The following is a 23,021-nucleotide window of genomic DNA, read 5'->3' as shown; positions in this document are numbered from 1 at the left end:
TCTTGAAATAATTCATACAATCGGATATTATATGGCTGCAGACCATAGGGTAATCTGTCTCTATTACAAATAGAACACAAATATCTGATCAAACCATTTGTGCAAAACTAACAAAACTTCTGAAAGACAATGAGCGCTGCAGAAAAAACGAGCATTTATTAAAGGAATTGTTTGACATAACCAGGGTAAAAGGCGAATGGATGTGCAAAGAAATTAAGAACTTCTACAAACTAGAAGTTGAGGGTCAGGCCTCGTTGGCTATTCCAGCGCAAACCTGCTGGTGCCAATACCATCCACCCATCCAAGCGAAAGAGGGCAATGGAAGCGACTGTTTCCACACTCAGCGATACTTGATTGTTCCGCAAGTAGCATGGACTCATTCGACAACAGTACAGATAGTCCGTGGGAAGATTACAATGCAACATCAACGAGAAAAAGGAAGAAAGCATAAGCCAATTGCAAATGCAAATTTGGCCATAAACATTCCACTAAGGCACTGGGGCAAACTTCTCACATATCACTGTGTGCTGTCCGATTCAAATTTTAATCTCAATGATAAGGGGTCTCCATGTTATAGCCGATTCACTTTGTTATGGACAATGAGCTTTATGGATCGACTAGATTACCAAACGCCCAGTACTTCTTTGGTCAAGAATTGATGATCAATTATGATGAATTTAAAGCAGCCTTCAGAATGGCTGGAGAGACGACATGAAGTTTCTCTTCCACCTCACTCGTGTCTTCCGTCATTTCACTGAGAGGAGAGAATTGCCTTTTGAAAAGTTTAACCAGATACCAAACATCTGCAATGTACGCTAAAACTTAACTGTAGTTAATTCTGTTGCCTGAAACCCGGGAAAGTTTGCCTAAAATCTGTTCAGTCATTTATTACTCATGGTCTGACCATTGGTACAGTCGTCAATTTTTTTTTTGCGCTGAAGATTTTGAAGAAGTGTCTGTAGGTTTGAATTACTACCCAAAAGCTCTTAAATGCTTGAAGACACACTGGAAAGAAAATGAATCCCCAAATAACACAGCCCGTTGATCGCGAGCGATCACAGATATGCAAGACTTATATAACTCCTGTCGCAACAAAAAACAACCACCCACTAAGATTCATCCTCTCCAATGACAACGTGGATAATTAACTACCATGAGTGTCTGATGATGTTACATATATGTGACTCTAAAGCTTTTGTTCAATTATATAATTGCTCACAGTGACTTCAAAAAATTACCCAAAATGCCGAAATAAAAATTTTAAAATCATATTGAGAGTGAAGAATGTAATAATGTAAATGTAAGAATTTATGTAATCTTAAATAAAAACTCCTCGAAATATGATAGAGGAATTGTAAAAAAAGAAGGGAGGGTTGTAAAAAAGTCATCACCCTAATCTGCAATCTACTGAGCTGCTCAACATACTCACTGCTCTTTGAGCAGTCAAAAAAGGAAAAACTGTTTTGTGTGAGAATGTGTCTATACCAGTGACGAACATACAATTGCAATTATTTGTAAGCCGATGAGCTTAGTTGGGATTATTTTTCTGTATACATGCACAGTAATATGGTATAGTGTGAGTAATTTCGCTCATCATTTGTCTATGCGCTCAAATACTCACCCTTTCTCTCTAGTAGGAGAAACGCAAGGGAGCTTTTATTGGTCCGGTAAACGAATAATCGTTTGTGGGTATCGAAACACTTTTATAATGCAACGTTTAGGGCTAACGTTTGATGTTGAAGCGAAACATTACATAGGTACAATAAAAGAAATTTCAAGGACCTTTGGTACCTGACGATTGTTTTTGAATCCATTTATAACTTGACGATGACAATAGATCCAAAAAAACTAAAATCTACCTGGTATTGATGTATCATGGATATTTGGAAAGAAATTGGGCTATTAAGAGAAACTTAAAAGAAATAAATATTCGTTATTAATTTATAACAAGATGTGTTGTCATAAACCTGAACTTAATTTGTTGTTGTTGTTGTTGTAGCAGAGTGTTATACACTGAGACGGCAGCCCCTGCCGATGAAGAACTCCATCGGGTCAATCCGGTACGTAGAACCGGCTGCCATGGGATTAAACTTAATTTGTGGCAACGATGAGTTAACCATTATACCTCTTTATATTAGACGTGCGGATTAGAAACAAGAATTCACACTCCTAAAAAGATATATGTATGTGGAATTTGAAGTTAGTAATGCAGTACTTATGGAGGACGTAAACGTAAGAATTGACGAGATGCAGCAGCAAATCTCAGATGTACATGAACTAGTTTCTACAGCCGGTAAAAACGAACGTAGATCAAACGATAAAGGCGTAAATGCAAAAGGTAGAAAATATATTGATTAATGATTTCAATCTTGCGATTTTGAATGGGCAAACAAAAGGCGATGAAGAAGGAAGTTTTTCATTTATTAGCCCAGTAGGGTCATCGGTGAATGACATTTGTGCTGTGTCCCAAGATGTACTGCCTTTAGTTTTTAACATTCAGGTGAATGATCAAATCTGGTCAGATCACTTACTCATATTATTAGAACTTAGTTGTGAGAGAATATTATAATCTAAAATTCAGTCTTGCGTGTCATGGAAGTTTAGATCATATGAAACAATTTACAGAATTTATCAAAGCCTCAACGGAAGGCGAAACTTCTGCAATAAAAACAAAGGGTTTAACATAAGGTATCATTGGGCTCGACAAAAAACCTTTAAATATCTAAATAAATTTAGAAAGAGTCACAGTAATGTAGATAGAGAAGCATACATATATGCGTCATAAAAAATCTTATAAAGATATACGTTCATCTGCAAAATTGAGATACTTGTCGCATTTAAACAAGAAAATAAAGAATAACAATAATGGTAAGGAGTGGTGGAGTGGGCAAAATAAATTAATGGACAAGAAATCACAGTTGAAATTGCAATTTGTTTAAAGATCACTTCATAAACCTACTTATTACCGAACAATTTGTCCTGGACTTTCAATACGCTCCACCAAAGATTTATGATGAACTGCTTGACGGTGATATATTACCACCGGAAATTAAACAGATACTTGCCAAGGTCAAACTCAATAAAGCACCGGGAGAAGATCGAGTGCCATATGAATTTTACATTCACGCTACAGATGAGTTCTTAATAGAGATGGCTAAAGTATACTTTAATATGTACACGCAAGAGGAAATGATAAATACAGTAATTTTTCCAATATTCAAAATGTAAATGTCCCGGCTAATTATCGAGCTATATCTTTTATGAATACTTTAGCAAAAATATTCATGGGCATTTTAAACAATAGACTAGTATCTTGGGTTTCCTTTGGTCCAAAAGAAAATTATGGTAGAATATCAGGCCGGTTTCAACATATACAATCTTGCCTCTATTGCAGCTATAAAGTTGCCGGAAAAGAAAAAACCATACCCTTTCTTCGTATATTTCTGAGCAGCCTTTCATAAAGTCTCGAAAAAGGCTTTTGTATACAAGCTATGCACCATAGGTATGTCTCATATACATTTGTAAAAATTATTAAAAACGTATACAAAAATACCCAGTCTGCCGTATGGAATGGAGAGGAAGTCTCTTACACTTTATTACAATGTCGGTTAAACAAGGTTGTCTTTTATCACATTTATTATTTGCCCTTTATATAAATCATCTGCATAAATGGTTAGAAGACGGAATTTCGGTAGGAGATGAAAACATTCGGATTGTTATGTACGCTGACGATATAGTCAGAATGACTGAAGAAATACATGCGCTTCAACAAATGATCCTCAGACTAGGTACTGTGAATTATGGAACATGGAGGTGAACACTAATAAATCCAAATTATGCTGTTTAGAAACGGAGGTGGAATATCAAATCGAGAAAAGGTGTTTTACAAGAGGCAAGAAATATATGTTGTATGTGGAAACGGTTATCTTAGGGTAATATTTACGTCAAAATTAAACTTCACAAATCCCGTCAAAAACAAAATAAATCAAGCAAAGAAGGCAATAAACTCTACATGGAAAAATTTATTGAAAAAAGATCATATATCATTGCATATGAAATGGAAACTTTTTCTCGCAGTGTGTAGATCTATCCAAGGGTATGCAGCATAAGAGTGGGGTTTCACACACTTCGAAGAAGTTGAAAGATTACAAAGGTTTTCCATTAAAAGGATCCTAATGCTATTTGAATACACTTAATTATTTTGTTGATCTGGAAACTAATGTGGAACTACAAATATTCTGGGCAAAAACTCTAACGATCTGTAATTACAACTAAACTATTATGGTGCGATCTATCATCTCATCTTATTCAATTACATAATTCCGCGAATAAGAGGAAAAATATTGAAAAGGCAGTTTAGCAGATAGCAGCGCAAATTGCGAAAGCGCCCCGCTTTCATGGTGAAACCATTACCGACACTCTGAAGATTCGGAAGACTAGGATATGCAAAGATCCTAATATTAAAACATCAGGCAGTGCAGTGACGGGAAACTCAATGCAGCCTAAAGAATAGGAAGCAGAAGATGAGACCATCACCCACTCGCAAGAAGCCCATCTAATGGAAGACCAATGATTGAGGCCACCCAGATAAACCTACATCGGACCGAGACAGCTACTCACGCTCTGATTGAGAAAATCGGCAATGTCATGATTCATATTTCCTTAATTCAGAAGCCATGGAAGACCCGGAACAAAGTGAGAGCAAAGTGGACTGAACCACATCAACTAGCAATTATTCTATGCTAACACTGGTACTCGGCAGAGGACCTGCGTTATAAGTCATAAAAATTTAGGTTAAGTATTTTTCCCAGAGTTGTCAACGTCTTATGCAACAGTGATGAGACAGGGAGACGGTGGACCATATCTGGCACCACTTTCTCTGCCTTTTGACTCTCCGAGGAAAGCAAAACAGACAGGAAATGAGGTACTAAAAGGGTGCGATATGAACTCTCACTACATTTCGTGGGGTAGTACCAACATCAATGAGCGGAGCCAAGCCCTGGCAGAATTCTTGAATACTAATGACATAACAATAACACTTAATATTGGTAACACCGCTACCTTTGTTAATAGGATTATGGAGGAGGTTTTAGATATGTTTTGAAAATCCAACCGATGAGGTTCTGGATTGGAATCAGATAAGCTTCCGTTATAAGTTGAAAACCAACTGGACAAAATTCGAAAGACTACTCAGAAGAAGACTTGGGCAAGATAATTACGTTTTTCAAGCATAGAAGACATTGACGACAATTTCAACAGAATTACGACTGCACCAGTGGAGTCTTTCAAAGATAGATGTCCTCATCGAGAAAGGAAATCAGCCTATGAAAAAACCTGGATAACCGGGGAGATTCGCAACGATGGGAAAGAGAAGAGAGAAAAAGCGGAGGAATATTGAGATGTGTATTACACATGGCTCAAGGAATACAATAAGATGACCAGAGCGGTAAAACCTGATTCCTATAAGCCTTTCTGCAACCAGGTCGATAGCGTTAATGATAGCTTTACGTCCTTTCTACTCAAGACCACGGAATGTATTGTGGATACCATGATAAAGAGTAGGACATCCAGCGAACTGCTCAAATACAAACAGCATGCCTATGTCAAGGGACGGTCTGTGGAGACTGCCCTGCACGAGGTTGTGCATAAAATAGAAGAATCCCTCGACGCCAAGACGTACACATTGGCGATTTGCATTGACATCAAGAGGAAGTTGAGCAATGTGCGGATCGTCACATTGATCCAATCCTTAGAGACTGGATAAACCATATGCTAAGGAACAGGTGGATGAATTGCGGGTCCCATAAATATAAGGGAGAAAATCGCACAAGGCACGCCTCAGGGGCCATTTTCTCGACACTCCTATGGGTGACCACCATATATGACCCTTTACGGATGAGGGATTTGAACTCGTCTGCTATGCATACGATGCTTCTTAGAGGCAAGGATCCGAATCAGTTATGCAGAAGGGTCGAAAGGGTCTTACATATGGCATATGACTGGGCAAGACCCAGGGGTCTCAATGGAAGTTTCACATTCAGAAGATGATGAGACTTTGGAGCATATCCTATGTCATTGCCCGACTTTCACGGCTAACAGAAACCGGTACTTAGATAGGGATACCAGACATGAACCAACTTTGGGGAGTGGTATGGAAACAATTAAGGATTTTGCAAGTAGCACGGAATTCCTAATTTAAAATTTTCTTTTTCAAGGGCACTTTTTAGTTTTTAGAGCGCATAACAAGCCAATTACTAACTTAGGCGTATGACCATAGTGGCATGGGCGGATTAATATCTGCACCATCTTTTCAACCTAACCTAACATAGTTTAAAATATCGTCTTCCGTGCTATACTTCACATTATTTATAGTATTTGTCATATACATATTTTATGAGTATACATTAGGTCGGGTTGATTTGTATGGATGAAAAAAAAAGTGAAAAATCGTATAGCAAAAACGTAAACTGCATACAATTCTAAGAAGTTTTTCCGAAGAAACCATGTATCTAAAATAAAATTCAAATCCGCTCCTCTCGACTTCAAAATTTTTTATACCCACCACCATAGGATGACTAATCTAGTCATTCCATTTGTAACACCTCGTAATAACGTAAATATAATCTTGATCGTCTCGACGTTCTGAGTTGATCTAGCCGTCCGTCTGTCGAAATCACGATAGAGGTCGAACGCGTAAATCTAGCCGCACACATACATTTTTTATATTGATGTAGATAGATACTTTATATTAATGAAGGTCATTGGGGAATGCAAATGGGCCATATCGGTTCAGAATTTTTGAGCCCCTGGAAGCCGCAATTTTTGTCCGATTTGGCTGAATTTTTGCATGTAGTGTTCTATTATAACTTCCAACAAATATGTCAAGTACGGTCCGAATGCGTCTATAACCTGATATAGCTCCCATATAAACCGATCTTCTGATATGACTTCTCGAGCCCTTACAAGCCACAATTTCTGTCCTATTTAGCTAAAAGTCAGTCTATAACCTGATATAGATTCCATGTAAACCAGTCTCTCGATTTGGTCCAAATACAAACGCTATTGAATTTTAAAAAAATCGGTTCAAATTTTGATATAGTTCCAATACATATATATCTTCATCCGATACGGCCTTTAAAGGGTATAGTAGCCATAATTTTGATCCGATGTTTACAAAATTTTGGACAAGACGTTCTGTGTAATGGCTCCTAAAGCATAAAAACGCCATTTTGGTTGGTTTGAACATATATATGGCAGCTTTGTCTAAAACTGAACCGTTTCTGATAAAATTATGCACACATTAAAAATGCCGTCTTATGCAAAATTTCGTAAAGATCGGATCAAAATTAGGACTACGGATGAAATATATATGGGAGCTATATCTAAATCTGAAACGATTTTGTTCAAAATCAATAGCGTTCATCCTTGGACCAATAAAGTGACATGTGCAAAATCTTACGATAATCGAACAACAAATGCGACCTGTACTTTAATCACAGGAATATCGAATATGACAAGAACAAACAAAAACTTAAAAAACATTTTGAATCCGAGAGGCACGGATTAGAATTTTATTTTTGATACATAGTTTCTTCAAAGAAACTTCTTAGAATTGTATACGTTTTTGCTAAAGGATTTTTTGAAAAAAAAATCGACCCGGCCTTGCATTGCTTGCATTTTTGCAGTAAAAATAAAATGCAAACAATTTTTTTCCTGTGACTATGAAAACTATAGAAGCACGGCAAAAGCAAAAAGAAGAAACAGAATAACTGGACTTGATAAGGAAACAGTTAAAGAAATCAAAGGAACAACATTCAGTTGTAGTCTGGAATTTGTTGCTTTTTCTTTTCGGGTTGCCATGGTAACGCAAAAACAAAGTTTCATGAAATTTCCTTCCATAGCGATATGAGAAAATCTTACATTAACAAGAACTGAAAATCAGAAGTAATCAGATGAGCGTTGCCTTCTTGGACTTTCTCTACCAATTTTGGTAGGATTTACTTTAAGTTTTTGGTCCGAAAGATTTTGATAGATTTTTAGAGACATTGTTTGCGTTTCTCAAGGAAAGCAACGATAACAGTATCCATTAGGCGGTTGATGATTTGCGTATGTTTCCAGTGGAGCGGCAGATCTAAAGCCCGGGAGTATGCTTAGAATGGATTCCAAAGACCCAACGGGTGCGCTGGTGGTATCAGGCCGTAGCAAGTTGTCTGCTCAAGAAACTTCGACTGGTAGAGAAGCAGCTGCAGGATCCACTAGCCGACAAACAACTAGCCAGCAGGGATCCACTAGCCGACAAACAACTAGCCTGAGCCCAATTGGGCTCAGGAATTCGCTACAAAGGCTACCACAAAGACTACACATCTAGATTCGGAAACCGCACCGCAGTCAGACAAAAAGGCTGTGGTCACCTGGAGGGCATTCCATGCCTAAAAAAACTAGGGCGAACAATAGTAAGAGGGGTCCAAAAACAATTGCAAGGGATAGTTTGGTGATGGCAGTTGTCAACAAGGGAGAAGAACAGGGCTGCATACATAGGAATAGTTAATGGGCTGTCATCAGTATACTCTGATGTTCTTGCGGAATTTCCTGGATATCCTCCAGTTTGTGACGATGCAGGCTGATATCGGGGCCGATGCAGACTAATTGCCATCGGGAATCAACGCTCAATTGAAAAGTATCGTTGTGTGCTAAAAAAGATTGGTGAGATCTGGCCAGGTTCAGCACTGGATTGAGTTAAATACTTCTCGACCAGTGGCAAATGGTTGGATACTAAGGATTTTCTCAGATCCTGAATCCATACTTCGAAGACTAAGGGAATGTAATCCCAATCTTTCAACCACCGACTGGAAGATTGGAAGTTTGGATGAGGCTGATGGTGACCGGAGACATGCATTATTCTTACTCAACTCCGGCTGTCCCGCAGACCTCAACAAGTTTGAAGGATTCAACAAGTTGAAACTGAAGGTGTATTTAAGCGGTGGGGTTGGAGAATCGGGAAACGACTCAGCAGTTTTGCTGAACACTTGCCTGTGGAACCATCGATCACATCACTTAAGTCTGGCGGATTGCAGAAAACTGACAAATCTCTTGGCACGATCAAAACAGTAGGGGAAGGCGGTTGGATTGGGTTCAAGGTGTGCGACGGCGGGGAAGGACGGAACTCAATTGGTACTTCGACGACAGCAGCTAAACGCAAGTGTTCTGTATCCTGAGGAAGAGTGGTATCACTGCTTTCTCACCTGCGCCGGGATGCGTACGGAAGCTCATCTTAACAAGATCTAACCAATCTTGTGAGGATGAACTCCTGGGGGAATTAGAAGACGAGGGTAACGCAACAGTGATGGAAGTTCTGAATCCTGACTATGGTCCGGTTTCTGCAGATAAATCTCTAGCATTGCAAGGTCGCTTCGGTGGCACTTAAAGTGCTACTGATGGCAGGGGATTTGACGTGGTTCTTATCCAAGAACCATGGATGTGTGGAGGAATGATTCGTAGACTAAGAATTCCTGGATTTAAACTACCCAAGAGTACGGGGAATGAGAAACACAGAACCTATATTCTTGTAGAAAGTAGTCAAAATATTTTTCTTCTTCCGTCGCTAAGCACTGAAGATTCAGTAATAGCCAGCCTTGAAATAAATAAGTCTCGTTACTGGGTGGCTTCCCTATATATGGCACACGATTCAGAGACCACCTTCAAACCTTAAGTTTCTGGCTGAAGCCGCTTCAGCAAGGAAGAAGAGCCTCATTGTTGGAAGTGATGATAATGCACATCACCAGACATGGGGAAGTTCAGATGTCAACCAAAGATGTGAGCAGCTTATCGAATATGTTATAAGTTGCAATCTGGCGATTTGTAAAAAGGGGGATAAACCGGCCTTTATTACCAGAAACAGGCAGGAGGTACTAGATATTACCTTTGTATCGGAAGATGTAAGTGGAAGAATATGCGACTGGGAAGTCTTGAGACTTCGGAAGGCTAGGATAGGCAACGAAGCCCGACTGCTACACACGCTCTGTTGCAGTAAAGGCAAGATTCAAGGGCAAGATTCATATTGCCTTAATTCAGAAGCCATGGACGACACGGAACAAAGTTTCTGAACTGAACCATATTAACTACCAATTATTCTATGCGAACACTAGTACTCGGCCGAGGACCTGCATTATTTGTCATAAAAATTTGAATAATATAACTACAGTGTCAACGTCGGATGTTACAGTGGTGAGACAGGGAGACTATGGAGCATACCTGGCATCACTTTATCTGCGCGGCCAAGCCCTGGCAGAGTTCTTGAATAAGCGCGGCCAAGCCCTGGCAGAGTTCTTGAATACTGTTAATGCCAAACCATTTTCCTTCCTGGTCATCCCAATCTACTTTCTAAGTTTCGCAGCTATTTCCATACATCTGCATACGTCAGCTTTCCCGCTCAATACTTTGCGTGTGTGTCTTTCTCTTTTTGTTCTAAAGATGTCGTGCTTTACACAGTTTTACAGAGTTTTCTTTTTCCATTCAATAAAGTAACTTGTAAATATCTGAATTATAATCCGCTGTGTTATCATTTTTTTTCCTCTTCCTGCCAAACTTACCTTGCGACGAAAATATTTCTATTTCATGAAATATTTTCCATAACCCCAGGAATTAAACCATCCATTTTCCTCCAGAACTAAACCCCTCGTCATTTTCATTGGTCCTTGTCGAACCGGATAGAGTACTGAAAATCATCCCGTCATCACCATTTCATCCAACATTTGCATATCGTCATTATCGTACAGGAAAAAGTGAGTTTGTGCTTTGTTTTATTCCATTAAAGTAAAAACAATAGTACTTTCTTTTGAATATTTATTGTGCATCATAAGATTTCAGTTGTGTTTTGCCGACAGCATTTCAGTATTTCCTTCACAGAGTGAAATTTTTCAAAAACCGTAGTGCTAATACACTTTTCCGACTAATCGGTTATTAATTTTCTTAAAGTTTGGTGGAAATTGACAATTTTATTACATTTCAATAAAAAGTTAAATAGCAGTGTGCTTTTGTTCCATAAAATTGGCATTAATTTCCAAAAATTATGGAATATTTTATTTTTCATTCGGTATCGAGATTTCTGTGTTGTTTTGAATTTGTTCATTCGCTTTTATATACTCTTTGTTTGCCATGCACCCTACAGCCATTTCGACTTTTTGGTTTAAAATTTTTATTATTTCTGAAAATAATTTTCGACATTTTTCAAAGATTATTTCGATACCGGCTCCATGTTTTCGAATATTCTTTCCGTTCTAGTATGTTTTTTTCTTCTAACCTATTTCAGAGAGTTAAGTGCGCCCAGTTCAGACTCAATTATACTTTTTTTCTTTCAATTTCGAATATGTCATTCGAGTCGTTCATTCGTTTGGCTGATCGCCTTGTCGCTTTCAATGCTGATATTGGTGTTAATACGCTTCCGCTCTCATCCGTTCACTTCGTTAATGTTCACATGACAGAGTTGAAGTCATGGTGGAGCGACATTAAGTCGCCTTTCGATACGTTCATGACTACTCGTGATAGTGAGCAAGACGAAGAAGAGGTGGAGGACGGTGCAAAGGAGCCAGAATATGCTACTAGCTGGAGAACCTTCGGACGAAGTTTAAGAGTACTTATGATACTTACTGGAACTGCTTGGCGAAGTTATCACAGCTCGCGGAGGAGTTTCAGTCACCAAATCATTGTTTTATCGCAAATCCTCCAGTTTCCGAACGTCGGCCAGAGTTTCAAGATACTCCGTCCTATGCGGGAAAGTCTGATTATTCCTTTCATCTTCCGCCATGTGATACAGAGATTTTTCAGGGTGATTACATGTCCTGGCCTATTTTTACAGACATGTTTACGGCTGTGTACATAAAGAATTCCAGACTCAGTCAATAGGATTACGACTGCATTGGTGGGATCTTTCGAAGATAGTTGTCCTCTTCGGGAAAGGAAATCAGCCCACGAAAACTCTGGATGACCGGGGAGATTCGCAATATTTTGAAAGACGTCCGCAGACTTTTTAACAGAGCACGTTGTAATAAACCGGAAGCATATTGAGACGTGTATTACACACGGCTCAAGAAATACAATAAGATTACCAGAGCGGAAAAAGGTGCAACCAGGTCGATAGCGTTAATGACGCCACCAAGATGAAAATGTTTCTCTCAAAAACCCATGTCCAAACTGAAACTTTAGCAACTGCCATGGGATTGAGAGCAGAGACAACGGAGAACATGTTGAGGCTTTTGATGAAAACCTATTTTCCACAGGATACGACGGGACTCACGGAGAAACCGGAATCGTGGAATAATGATGTTGATCGAAGGTTTATAATTACGGAATTTATGGTGAAGGAATAGCTTCTAACCATTTCCGTCATCCGGACCTGATGGAATATTTCTGGCGTTACTACAGAAGGAGACAGACTATCTGGCGCGCCACCTAGCCAATATTTTCTCAGCGTGCCTGAGACTTACATATACTCCGAAATCCTAACAGGAGGCAAGGGTGGTATTTATACCCAAGCCCGGCAATGCAAGTTATGCGAAACCAAAGGCCTATTAGCCTTATGTCCTTTCTACTCAAAACCATGGAAAGTATTGTGGACACCATGATAAAGAGTATGACATCTAGCGAACTGCTTAAGTAAAATCAACATGCCTATGTTAAGCAAAGGTAGGTGGAGACTGTTGTAACGAACCACCACCTTGGGCCCTAATTCCTCTGGGAGTCGCTACCTCCTCGCCGCCGGCCGTGCTCAGTCCCGGGGCGGTTCTTTCCCGTTGGAAGTAGGCTTGGTTTCGCTGCCATAAAAGTAAAAATAAGGTAGCTTGAAGGAATAGTAAGTGAAAAAAAAGAATAGCAAAGGTATTAAATAAAAGAAAAATTGAGGACAGAAGAAATTAGAGTGAAGCTGATCTCAGGAGCAGTCTAAGATGTAATTTGACTGTCATTCTCTACCCACCCAACCATGCTGACGAATCCTTCAGCCCATTTTATCTCCCACTACTGTATGTCCTTCACCTTTCGTGAGTTATAAAAAAAATGTTTAAAACATCGTTATAATATACATACATATTCAAAAATGAATAGTAATCGGTTTGTGGCAATTTAAGGTATAAAACTTAGTCCAATAAAAAGTGATTGTATTAAAGGTAATCTAAGTTTATAAATAAGTTAAAAGTGAATGATATTGAAAGAAAGAACTATAGTTTACGTAAACAATAAAAAATAAACCTAGCATTTAGTAAAGATAAGTGTCGTGAATTTGTGTTATTATAAAAATGTGGCATGAGCATAACAAATTAAATAATATTATGAAAACTCACCAGCTAATATCCATGATGTCCTTAGGCCTTCAGACGTGGGATTTGAAATTGCTATAGTTCTGGGTGGTTATAAAAGTTAAGGCTTCAAATTTGCTTTGCTCGTGCACCAAAGTAACATATAAATTTAATAATTGTCTTGTATGTAATAATGGGGAAAATAAACTAAATGTATATACTATAAATAATTCTTGTTTTATCTCCAATTGAAAAAGAATGAGAATCCCCAGAATTCTTTAATTGACACAATTCGGTAATAGGAAAATGCTGTGTCCATTGGGCTCCAATAAAACTATGGACGGGAAGACTCTAGCATTTGATGTATTGATTTGACAAGTCAGGGTTTTAGGTCAATTTTGGGTTTATTAAGCTCTAATCAAACCATCGATTAGAAGACTCCGGTCTTGATATCAGTAGAATCAAAAATATAATTTGAGATTGGAGTTTTCCTCTAGTTATCCAGTAACTAGAGGAAAACTGCGGATCTAGATTTAAATAGGACGGACAAGTAACGTTGTTGAGAGACTCTATTAAGGGAAAGGTGAAAGCTGCATATGAGAAAAATGAAAGGTTATATAATTTACATTCTCGAAATAGACAGTATGATATAGGAGACGAAGTAATTCGACGGAATTTTCCACAAAGCGTGAAGATAAATAATTTCAATGCTAAATTGGCACCAGTGGGAATTCGAGCTACAGTAGTACGTAAGATTGGTAATGTAAGTTATGAGCGTAAGGATAAGGACATGGCGAAAATTGGGTCTACCATTTTAAGGTTATTTGGGAATAATTTTTTTTTATGCGTGGTATAATTTGTGATCTTTTCTATTTACAGTTTCTAGTATTTTTCACACTTGTTGGGAAATAATAGATTTTATTAAATTTTTGTTTTATTTCTTAAAACATAATGTGCTTTGAAATTAAAAATTTTCTGTATAGACATATAGACAGTTTTTAATTTCAAAGCACATTATGTTTTAAGAAATAAAACAAAAATTTAATAAAATCTATTATTTCCCAACAAGTGTGAAAAATACTAGAAACTGTAAATAGAAGATATCACAAATTATAGCACGCATAAAAAAAACAAAAAAAAATTATTCCCAAATATCCTTTAAATGGTAGACCCCAATTTTCCCCGTGTCCTTATCCTTAAGCTCATAACTTACATTACCAATCTTACGTACTACTGTCGCTCGAATTCCCACTGGTGCCAATTTAGCATTGAAATTATTTATCTTCACGCTTTGTGAAAAATTCCGTCGAATTACTTCGTCTCCTATATCATACTGTTTATTTCGAGAGCGTAAATAATATAACCTTTCATTTTTCTCATATGCAGCTTTCACCTTTCCCTTAATAGTCTCTCAACAACGTTAACTTGTCCGTCCTACTTAAATCTAGATCCGCATCTTCCAGTAACTGAAGCTTCCGCACAAGATTATAGTCTCCCCCATGGGTCATCATATGTTGACCAAACAGGATTTGGTACGGAGTCTTCTCCAAAGTCTGGTGCACTGTGTTCCTCAGGGCGCAATTAACACTGGGTATAAATTCATCCCATCGCCGTTGATCATACCTTACATATGATCTAAGAGCAGCATTAACCGATCTGTTTACTCTCTCGCTGGCATTAGCCTGCGGGCTATACACAGCAGTAAGTTGATGCTTAATTCCATGCTGTCGAAAAAGATTTTCGAATTCTCTGCTCTTAAATTGGGTACCATTGTCTGAAACCATAATCTCTGGAATTCCATTGCAATTAAAAATGTCATCCCTTAAATAAGCAACAATGGGTCCGGAAACTAACTTCTTCAGTGGCTTGAGAAAAGTAAATTTTGAGTAATGGTCCATTTCCTTTGCGAGTTCTGGGTAATGGCCCAATTAGATCCACATACAACCTCTGAAAAGGTCGTTCCGTTGAAACCATATTTCCCAATGGAGGTCGTAAGATCATCGTCGGAGCCTTCGAAGTCTTACACATCGCACACTGCCCAATATACTCTCGTACATCCGTAACTAATCTCGGCCAATAAAAATACCTTCGTATCTTTTCCAACGTTTTCGCTATTCCGCAAAGTGACGAATTGGGAATATTATGGGCTATATATATCACGTCTTTCCTCAACTCCGATGGAACCACTAACTTCCACGAAGTCTGGTCATTTTCCGAATCGGTCGAAAAACTTGTCCTCTTATAGATATATCTATCTTCCAATTTAAAATCCGGAAACTTGTACTCTGCTAATTCCGTACGCCATCTATTATAAAGCGTCCGAATCCATATTAATACACGGAAGCACTTCCAGTTCTAACTCCGATACGTCATTTTCCTGCTCATATATACGCGACAATGCATCAGGCACTACGTTTTCTCTTCCCTTCCTATGCTCAATCGTAAAATTGAAACCTTGGAACTTCAGTGCCCACCGTGCCAATCTACATGATAAATCCTTCTGGCGCATGAGCCACTTAAGACTGGCATGGTCCGTCACAACCTTGAACTCGTGACCCTCTATGTAGGCACGGAACCTTTTACAGCTAACACTACCGCTAAACACTCTAACTCCGTAATAGTGTAGTTCCTTTGGGCTTTGTTTAATTTTGCCGACATAAAGGCTATGGGTCTTTCGTCACCGTTCTCATCTGCCTGTGCTAAAACGGCACCAACTCCAACCACACTGGCATCACACTGCAATACGAATGGTTTTGTAAAATCCGCATGGACCAATACAGGAGCACTACACATCTTACACTTCAAAAGTTCGAACGCCTCTTGCGCTTCAGGTGTCCATTTAAACGATTTCTTCTTAGAAAGCAATTCAGTTAAAGGAAATGTAAAATGAGAAAAACTGGAATGCTATCAAAATTTTCCGAAACAATTAACAAATCGTCGAGGTAGACAAATACGTGGGATTTCATATTATACGGAACTACCATATCCATCAAACGGCACAATGTTTGGGGTGCATTCCACAACCCGAAGGGCATCCTTGTGAATTGATATAAGGGCCTATTTGGTATGGTAAATGCTGTCTTAGGCTTGGAGGTATCATCTAGTTTTATCTGCCAAAATGCATCTTTAAGATCCACTTTGGAGATAAAATGTACTGAAGGCAACCTCGACAAAATTCCTTCAATGTTTGGAATAGGATAAGAATCCTTTACCGTTGCCGAATTAAGTTTCCTGCTGTCCACGCAGAAGCGAACTTTGTCAGGTTTAACTATCAATACACCAGGCGAAGACCATGGAGACTGAGGACACTCCTCAATAACTCCCAATGACAACATCCTATCAATTTCCGTAAAGAGAATTTTCTCCCTCGCTGGAGATATCGGATAGTATCTCTGTTTAACTGGCTTGGACTTTCCTGTATCGATATGATGGTACATCCAAGACCATCCACCGTGGAACATCCAAGACCATCCCTGTCAGAATTGGGGAACATCTCGATAACAACATTCAGTTTACGTCTCTGGTCCTCCGATTATTCTATGGAGTCCAAGTCCATATCGATACCGCAAATCTCATCTTGTCCGGAACCCAAAGAAATGGAAATTTTAAATTTGCACTAAAAATCCATTCCACAAATATCTTGCTTAATAGACTCCACAACCAAAAACTCAAATTTACATTTCTGATTTTGATAATAAAAATCTAACTCAATTATTCCTGAAATTGACTGTTTCTAATGGTCAGCAGTCTTCACATTTCCGCGACATTTCTTAAAATCAGATTATTTCTTCAGTTCCTGAGCCAGATCACCACCAATAACACTCTTATTAGCTCCATTGTCTAATACAACTTTCCTTTGAAATTTAGAGCTACATAAGGCCGAGTATCTGAATCTTTGGTTACAATCGTTGCAATTTTATACTTTTTAAAGGTCTTCAGCTGTTTCCAAAATTCTCTCATACGTAAAGCACTTCGCTTGGACTTAGAATTTTTAAAGATTTCCTCGCAAGTATAATTTTAGGTTTTATAAAGCTGTGTGGTAAAATTAGGTTACTTGTTCTGGTATTTGTAAAATCTGGGTTTTTCTCAATAGCTTCAATATTTAATTTATTTTCATCAATTCCGTAGGATGTCCTCTTTTCTTTGGAAGGACACCCTTCAAGGCGTTTCCCGAATTGGTGCAGTTAGTGCAGGATGGCTTATATGTATTCTTAAGTCCACAGCCGTAACAAAAGACAGTTTTCTCCCTCAAACAATCTTTATACAGATGGCCACGCTCCTCACAATTCCAACATTTTATATCCTTAAGAACCGCATTGACCTCATGTTCGTTTGATCCTTCGTCATCCACATCCTCTTCGTCCACTAATTCTGCTACCTGAGCCTTCCCTTCACGTCTAAATTTTACGACTGATTGCACATCCTTCATAAATTTCTCGTGCCTTTTCACTGATTTTCTGAGTTCTGAAACCTGACGTATGTCCAAGTGTAAGAGTTCATGACGAATCTCGGGTCTAAGGTTTCGAAGCAAGGTCTCACAAAGTTCTTCATCTTCAATAGGTTCACGCAATCGATCTGCCAATGTCATTATGAATTCATAATACTCGTCAAAGGACTCGTTATAACGTTTCGGCGACGAATATCATCCTTAATATCAAAGTCGCTACAAAAGTCCTTGTGTTGTATTTTTAAACACCTACTAAATTCCGCCCATTCAACAGTATCGCTTTGACGGTGGTATCTCCAAAACCAAGCCAAAGCTTTACCCTCAAACAGAACATGTATGTATCTACAAACCAAATCAAAATTTCCTCCTAGTGTATTGTGTTGTCATGATATTTACTCTATATATAAACTCCTCTACTGGGAAGTCCTTATCACTACCGGAGAAAGAAATTTTCCAATTCCGAATTGTATTAAGTATCTTCTCAGGTTGTTCTTGGGGCACGTAGTATTGAGTGTTTCGTCCATTGTTGATTCTAATCGCCCTTGACGTAGGCTCCCTAGGACTTACCTCTTCGCTATTCAAATTCATTCCACGGATTAGGTTACCGATCTCGTTCGAAATTGTAGAAGTAATCTCCCTACGCATTTCTGACATAGAGACACTAATCATCTGCTGGACTCGGTCTTCGTTTATTACCGAAGACATCTCTTCCGTCCTATCTACCAATCCACTTTCAGCGGAACGTATCCTGTTCCGATTAGAACCAGGTGCTCTGTCCCTGGATCTTGTCCAATAGCCATTCTTAGGTGGCCTTTCTTCTCTGTCATTATTCCTGTCCCTGCTGTGTGCCAATGGCATCTTTCCAAAACGTTAAAAAAATGAAGTCAACTATAATATATAAAATACACTAACTAAATTTTGTTTTAAATAAATAAAATACGATATGAGATGCTAACAGCTCACTACTCAGCATAGGAACAAAGCAGTAGGGGTAAATCTGAGATCATCTTCTATAAAATAAAACGAACAGTAACAAAAGCAAAAATTTAAAATGCTGTTAAACCTGGATTACCAAGGTATGTTTTTTTTAGCAAAATAGTCCAAAAAACACAAATCCTTAATGAAACATCATGCTCAACAACAAAGTTCCTCGAGTTTTCGCCTAGGTAAGAAACCAATAAAAATCAGCTAATTCAATCCATATTTAAAATCCCAAGGAAATGAAAGAAAAAGAAAAGGAAAAGAGAAGGAAATAAATAAAAGTTATCATTTATTCCGTTTCGGTGTATGATTTCGCAGCAACATTTCCACAAAACAAAAGTCACCGAAAAGGTTTTCAAAGATATCCTCCTAAATAAATCTGGTACAGGAACCTCGCAAATAGTAAACTATAAATCCAAATTATTTCAGGAGGGAAAAGAAAATAAAAGGAAATGAAATGATATGAAAAGCAAAAGAAAAGGAAAGGAAAGAAAAGAAAAGGAAAGAAGAGGAAATGAAAAGGACCAGCATTTAGGTGACACATTACTGGTTTATCGGATTCTGTGAAAGTCTGAAAACGACCAGCTGGCCCCATGTTGGGCGCCATTTAATTTATGTAACGAACCACCACCTTGGGCCCTAATTCCTCTGGGAGTCGCTACCTCCTCGCCGCCGGCCGTGCTCAGTCCCGGGGCGGTTCTTTCCCGTTGGAAGTAGGCTTGGTTTCGCTGCCATAAAAGTAAAAATAAGGTAGCTTGAAGGAATAGTAAGTAAGATGTAATTTGATTGCCATTCTCTACCCACCCAACCATGCTGACGAATCCTTCAGCCCATTTTATCTCCCACTACTGTATGTCCTTCACCTTTCGTGAGTTATATAAAAAATGTTTAAAACATCGTTATAATATATTCAAAAATGAATAGTAATTGATTTGTGGCAATTAAAGGTATAAAACTTAGTCCAATAAAAAGTGATTGTATTAAAGGTAATCTAAGTTTATAAATAAGTTAAAAGTGAATGATATTGAAAGAAAGAACTATAGTTTACGTAAACAATAAAAAATAAACCTAGCATTTAGTAAAGATAAGTGTCGTGAATTTGTGTTATTATAAAAATATGGCATGAGCATAACAAATTAAATAATATTATGAAAACTCACCAGCTAATATCCATGATGTCCTTAGGCCTTCAGACGTGGGATTTGAAATTGCTATAGTTCTGGGTGGTTATAAAAGTAAAGGCTTCAAATTTGCTTTGCTCGTGCACCAAAGTAACATATAAATTTAATAATTGTCTTGTATGTAATAATGGGGAAAATAAACTAAATGTATATACTATAAATAATTCTTGTTTTATCTCCAATTGAAAAAGAATGAGAATCCCCAGAATTCTTTAATTGACACAATTCGGTAATAGGAAAATGCTGTGTCCATTGGGCTCCAATAAAACTATGGACGGGAAGACTCTAGCATTTGATGTATTGATTTGACAAGTCAGGGTTTTAGGTCAATTTTGGGTTTATTAAGCTCTAATCAAACCATCGATTAGAAGACTCCGGTCTTGATATTAGTAGAATAAAAAATCTCAGTATCCGCCTTTAAAAGGCATCAATTGGTCTTTGGGACCGATTATATAATAATTAGGGGATTGATGTTTTCCTCTTCTTTTGTTCGTGGACAGCGCCGATTCACAGAGGAATCGGCGATCCAAACAACAGGAAAATAAAAATTAGTTGAAAAATTAATTTCGTCGTCCGAAATTTAAAAATAAGTTGATGTGGTATGCTCGTGATCCTTTTATCTCCTTAAAAATTATTCAATTAAATCTTCGAATATTTTTTTTTTCTCTTCGTATAAAATATTTTTTGACACGTCTAACACCAATCGTCTTTCAAATTGAAAAAACAAATGTTCTGTTTTTTCAAAGCACATTATGTTTTAAGAAATAAAACAAAAATTTAATAAAATCTATTATTTCCCAACAAGTGTGAAAAATACTAGAAACTGTAAATAGAAGAGGTCACACTGTCCTGCACGAGGTTGTGCATAAAATAGAAGAATCTTCCGATGACCAATATAACAAACTGGCGGTATGCCTTTTAACAATGTGCGGACCGACACACTGATCCAATTCTTAGACCAGTAACAGGTGGACCCGGTCCATAAAGAATGGATGAACCATATACTAAGGAACAACTGGATAAAGTGTGTATCCCGTGACATAAATATAAGGGAGAAAGTGCCACAAGGCGCGCTACAGGGGGGCATTTTATCGCCACTCCTATGGGTCACCATCATAAATAACCCTTTACGGATGCTGGCTGAGGAGAGATTTGAACCCGTCTGCTACGCAGACCATGTTATAATACTTCTAAGGGGTAAGGATCCGAACCAGCAATGTAGAAGGGCCGAAAGGGTCTTGCATATAGCAAATGGCTGGTCTAGACCCAAAGGTCTCAATATTAACCCAGAGAAGATTGGAATATGCCTGTTCTCGAGAAAGACGAAGGTAGGCCAATTTAACGCACTCCGTTTCCTCAACGAAACGATTTCGATATCTGACAAGGTCAAATACTAAGGTATGATCCTGGATCGTGAATTGAAGGTGTCACATTCAGGAGAGCACCAAGAAGGCTCGCAAATGTTGAGCACTATGTAGATGGGTCCTAGGCTCGAAATTGGGCCTTAATCCGAGGATAGTCCACTGGATTTACAGGAGAGTGATTAGACCAACACTTACTTACGTCTCAGTAGTTTGGTGGAATGCTATGAAGAAACAATGCAATAAAAGGAACATACCACAGGTTCAGGATGTCTTAGCACAGGCGGATCGGTGAAGACCACGCCTACTAGGGCATTGGAGACTATTCTAGATATCCGACCCATTGACATGCAGATTAAGTGTGAGGCAGCCATTGCGGATATGAGACTAAAGGCATTAGGAGATTGGATTGAGTATGGGAGCAGCTCATACCATCGCGGAATAATTGCGGCGACGATAGCAAACCTGGAAGGAAGGAAAAAGGTTTCCGACTGGATGCTTATGATGAACCTTGAGGTCGAGTGCGAGGCACTGTCGCCAGCATCACACTCTTGGATTGACGGAACCCTTGTATTGTCACCTGCAAGATCATATTACACGTTTGGATCAATGTTAGAGGACAGAGCCCACTCTGTCCTCTAACTGGGGGTCTACATTGAGAACCCAGGGACTGAGATTTGGTTTAGACTGCCTGACCATAATATGGTCCAACTTGCGGAGATCCGGCGATCACGGAATGCGTGAGGCTGTGTGGTGCTAACGAGAGGACGTCGAGTGTGAACATCTTTACGGACAGTAAAATTGTCATAAGGGCAATAACAACCAGAACGGTAAGGTCACGAACAGTCTTGCAGTGTAAGAAGGTAATTAACGCCATCTTTGAGGATGGCAAAATTCGCATCGTTCGGGTGCCGGGCCATAACGGAATAAAGGGGAATGAAAGGGCACACGATTTGGCAGTGAAGGCCAGAGGATTGCCGTCAATAAACTTGGTTAACCCGAAGCCTTTCGGGTCGTTGCAGTCCGAGTTAAGGACGTGAGCGATGAATGCGCATACAACCCTGTAGAACAGTGGAACGGTCGTTAGGAACACTGTTACTGAAAGGAAGTAAAAAGAGGTCAGTATAGTTTTTGGTGTCATAACGGGACACATTAGGCTACGAGCTCTCTTATGCAAAACCGGTGCGGCAGGTGATGGCTAATGGTTGTGTAGGGCATGGGGGGAAGATGATGAGACGATGGAGCATTTCCTATGCCATTGCCCGGCCTTCGCGGCTAACAGACACCGGTACTTAGGTAGGGACACGATACCAGACATGTACCAACTTAGGGGCGTGACATGGAAAACAATTAAGGATTTTGTAAGTAGCACGAAAATCCTACTTTAGATTTTCTTTGTCGAGGATACTTTTTAGTTTTAAGAGCCACAACAAGCCGATAACTGGCTTCGGTGTATGTCTGCATTCGTCGTGATTATTAGGGAAATTGTGTCTGAGACGAAAATCCTTTGGGCGATAAGAAGTTTCAACTCCTTTAAATCGCCAGGCCCCGATGATGTATCACCGGTTGAATTAAGGCTGTCTTATAGACTGGTTCTTTGGCTTAGGGAGATATACTCTGATTGTTTCAGCATGTCATATATACCTGTGGGATGGAGGGACACAAAGGTCATTTTCATCCCGAAAGCAGGAAAACCCTACCACACGAAGGCGAAAAATTTTCGTTCTATTAGTCTGTCATCCTTTATGCTGAAGACTCTTGA

General features: G+C 38.8%; 1 protein-coding gene across 4 annotated transcripts in view; it reads right to left on the bottom strand.

Annotated features, from left to right (window-relative positions):
• LOC106090358 (uncharacterized) overlaps window positions 1–23,021 on the bottom strand; it is a 194,461-nt gene that overhangs the window by 116,063 nt on the left and 55,377 nt on the right. The gene's annotated exons all lie outside the window — the stretch shown is intronic.

The sequence above is a fragment of the Stomoxys calcitrans genome, chromosome 3 (genome assembly GCF_963082655.1).
Source record: "Stomoxys calcitrans chromosome 3, idStoCalc2.1, whole genome shotgun sequence".
NCBI lineage: Eukaryota > Metazoa > Arthropoda > Insecta > Diptera > Muscidae > Stomoxys > Stomoxys calcitrans.
Note: the sequence above shows the minus strand (reverse complement) of the source record. Positions and strands in the feature narration are given on the sequence as shown.